Below are 4466 nucleotides of genomic sequence, written 5' to 3'. Positions count from 1 at the left end.
AGCTCTACTGAACTTCTGATCTTTTTTTTTCTCCCTTTCTTATCCTTTTCACCTTTTCCTTTCTTTTGTTCTTCTGTATGTGACTTAACTCTTGTGTTGCACATCCTGATAAACCCATAGTTAACTAGTAGACCCTATCCCCCATTGTGTACACACTTAATCCACAAATTTATTACTCAATCCAAAACCTCTGAGACTTAAATTCCTTAATAGCAGTACTACCTTTTTATACCTATATAATATTTTAAGCATTTTTTTAAGTTTTTCACATCTCCTCTATCTCCCTCCTGTTTTCTCATTATATTCACATTCCTCTCTAAATAGATGGTCTTTCAATCTCCATAACTATATTAATTTTTACGTTTCTAATTTTTTTTCTGGTCTCTTTTCATTTCCCTTTCCCTTTCTTCTTTTTCTCTCCCTCTCTACTTGCATCCTACCCAACCTATTTCCTGCATTGAGATTAGGACATAGTTAACTCTCCCTGTGCCTCCCCACAACAATCTATTCCTAATTTTTACCCACATCTCTCCCTAACCCTAAAAATTTCTGGTTTTCCAAATTCTTCTCTGCGGTTCGAAGCCCATTAACATATAGTTGTTTGATGTTGAATAGATGAATCTGTTGAACTAGATTGTATCTGTAGACTATTGATTGTATAAATGCAAACGTTGGTGGATGGTTGCCTTAAGATAGTGTTCTAGCACAAAATTGGTGCTATTTTCATCTCAAATGGGCAGAGTAAGCCGAAAAAAAACACAAGAAAAATGGCAAATCCGGGTATCTCAAGTCCCAATCTTGATAATCAGGGGTCAGATCAGATAATGAACAATCCAGAGGAGAGTTCCCAAATAGCTCTACAAACACTGTTGGCAAACATGATAAATGAGAAATTTGACAACTTACAAAGGACTCTGTATGAGCGTGATAGGGAGAGAGAGGAGGCATCCCAAATGTTTATACAGGAATATCATAAGAGTGAGGAAGCTACTCAAAAACTGATACAGGATTTGCGTGAACAATGTGAGAATACTCAAAGAGAAAGGGAGGAATGGCATAAGCAGGCTGAGAACACTCAAAGAGAACTGCAGGAATCCCACGAATGGGAGGGAAGAGAACTGCAGGAATCCCAGAAACGGGAGGAAGCTAATCAAAGAGTAATTCAGGAATTGAGAGACCAGGTAGAGAACACACAAAGATCACTAAAGGCATTCATGGAATCCATTAACAAAGAGCTGAAGGAAGTCAGGGAGACCACAAAGGGAATGCTGAATGGAACCCAACAGAAGGAATGGGAGTCCAAAGAAACCATAACCAATCAACTAAGTGATATGAGAACAAACACTGAACACCAAATTAAGGAAGTAAAGAAATTCATACAAGACCTAAAACAGAGCTTCAACAAAGAACTTGAAGCCATCAAAGCTGACCAATTAGAAGGAAAAGAGATAAAAAACAAAGTAGAGAGTCTTGACAGCAGGTTAGACCATGCAGAAGATCGAATCTCTGGAATTGAAGACAGCCTAGATATTATAGAGAAAGAACATACAACCATCCAAGACAAGTCCAAGAAGTATGATTGATCTATCCAACACCTGGAAGACACCATCAGAAGGCCTAATCTAAGGATAATGGGTGTAGAAGAGCACCTAGAAACAGAAGTTAATGGTCTAGGAAATTTGTTTAACAGGATCCTAGCAGAGAACTTCCCAAACGTACAAAAAGATAGGCCTATTCAGATACAAGAAGCTTTTAGAACCCCAAATAGACCAGACCAGAATAGGACATCCCACCTTCACATTATAATCCACACAGGATCAACTCAGACCAAGGAAAAGATCCTTAAAGCTGTCAAGGAGAAAAGGTTAATCACCTATAAAGGGAAAATAATTAGAATCACCTCAGATTTCTCAGCAGAGACAATCAAAGCAAGAAGAGCCTGGAATGATGTATGCCATGCCCTAAAAACAAACAACTATCAACCTAGAATACTGTACTCAGCTAAACTCTGCTTCATAACTGAAGGCCAAATGAAAACCTTCCATAGCAAAGAAAAATTGAAACAATACATCTCCACCAAACCAGCCCTACAAAAGATTCTTAAAGATGTCCTACACATAGAAAACCATCAAGACTGCAACAAAGGCCAAGAAACTGCACCCAAACTGAGAATCCAAGAACCATAGGAAGAACCCAGTTTTCACAGCCCCCAAGTAGGTGGATAACATGGCAGGAACTCCCAAATACCTCTCAGTCCTATCTCTTAACGTTAACGGACTGAACTCTCCAATTAAGCGACATAGACTGTCTAGTTGGATTAAAAAACAAGACCCTTCTATCTGCTGCCTGCAGGAGTCACATCTTGCCCGTAAAAACAAACACATTTTCAATGTTAAAGGCTGGAACAAAATCTACCAAGCAAACGGCCCCCATAAACAGGCGGGAGTTGCAATCTTAATATCAGATAAAATAGACTTCAAATTAAAATTTGGGAGAAGAGATAAAGCAGGTCGCTACATACTAATTAAAGGATCTCTCCTTCAGGAGGATATTACAATTCTAAATATCTATTCGCCAAACAATGGAGCACCCAAATTTATCAAAGAAACACTACTTTCCCTCAAATCCCATATAGATCCAAAGACATTAATTGTTGGGGATTTTAACACTCTACTCTCCCCACTAGATAGATCAACTCGGCAAAAACTCAACAGAGAAACCGCAGATCTAAACAGCTGCATAGATCAATTAGACTTAACAGACATCTACTGAACATTTCACCCAGCAGCATCAGAATACACGCTTTTCTCAGCAGCACATGGAACGTTTTCTAAAATAGACCACATTTTAGGCCACAAAGCAAACTTGTCTAAATTCAGAAACATTGAAGTTATACCTTGCATTCTCTCTGACCACAAGGGAATAAAATTAGAACTCAACACCAAAAGCCACCAAAAAAGTCCGGTATCACATGGAGGCTGAACAACACACTGCTGAATGAAGGGTGGGTCATGGAAGAGATTAGAAAGGAAATTCAAATGTTCATGCTATTCAACAAAAATGAACACACAAATTACCAGCTCCTCTGGGACATAGCAAAGGCAGTACTCAGAGGCAAGTTTATAGCTCTGAGCTCCTACATCAACAAATTGGAGAGATCTGAAACTAGCAATTTAATGACACATCTAAACCTCCTTGAAAAAGTGCAGCAAGATAAACCCCAATCCAGTAGACGGAAAGAAATAATCAAAATTAAATCAGAACTAAATGAATTAGAATCCAAAAAAACTATAGAAAGAATCAACAAAACAAAGAGTTGGTTCTTCAAAAAAATTAACAAAATTGAGAGGCCCTTAGCAAATCTTATCAGAAAAAGAAGAGAACACACCCAAATTAATAAATTCAGAGATGAGAATGGAAACAACACCACGGAAACAACCAAGATTCAGAACATCATAAGGGAATACTTCTCAAAACTTTATGCTAATATGTTTGAGAACTTGACAGAAATGGACCTTTTTCTAGCAAATATGGACATGCCAAAACTAAACCAAGATGAGTTAAACCAGCTTAACAGGCCCATATCAAGCATTGAAATAGAAAGAGCAATAAGAGACCTCCCAGCTAAGAAAAGTCCAGGACAAGATGGTTTTACAGCGGAATTTTGCAAGGCCTTCAAAGCAGAGCTCACACCAATACTCCTCCAACTCTTCAATGAAATTGAAAGAGAAAGCTCACTACCGAACACATTCTATGAAGCCATCATAACCCTCATCCCAAAACCAGGCAGGGACTCATCAAAGAAAGAGAACTATAGACCCATTTCTTTGATGAACATTGATGCAAAACTTCTCAACAAAATTTTGGCCAATCGACTTCAACAATTCATCCAAAAAATAATACACCACGATCAAACAGGATTCATTTCAGGGATGCAAACCTGGTTCAATATACGCAAATCAATTAATATTATTCATCACATCAACAGGAGCAAGAATAAGAACCACATGGTTATCTCAATAGATGCAGAAAAAGCATTCGACAAGATCCAACACCCTTTTATCATGAAGGTTTTGGAAAAATTAGGAATCCATGGAACATTCCTCAATACAATAAAGGCTGTATATGACAAACCTACAGCCAGCATTATACTCAATGGTGAAAAACTAAAGTCATTTCCTCTTAACTCAGGAACAAGACAAGGATGTCCACTCTCTCCACTTCTCTTCAATCTAGTATTAGAATGCCTAGCTACAGCAATAAGACAAGATGCAGACATAAAGTGGATCCAAATAGGGAAAGAAGAAATAAAACGCTCCCTCTTTGCAGATGACATGATCTTGAATTTAAAGAATCCCATATACTCCACTCCCAAATTACTCAAGCTGATTCAAAACTTTGGCAAAGTAGCAGGGTATCAAATTAACCACCCAAAATCAAAGGCTTTTCTGTATGCCAACAATGAG

This window comes from Dipodomys spectabilis, unplaced genomic scaffold, assembly GCF_019054845.1.
Source record: "Dipodomys spectabilis isolate Male_0828 unplaced genomic scaffold, ASM1905484v1 ptg000301l, whole genome shotgun sequence".
In the NCBI taxonomy this organism is placed as follows: domain Eukaryota; kingdom Metazoa; phylum Chordata; class Mammalia; order Rodentia; family Heteromyidae; genus Dipodomys; species Dipodomys spectabilis.
The sequence above is the reverse complement of the archived record's forward strand: the minus strand, read 5'-3'. Positions refer to the sequence as shown.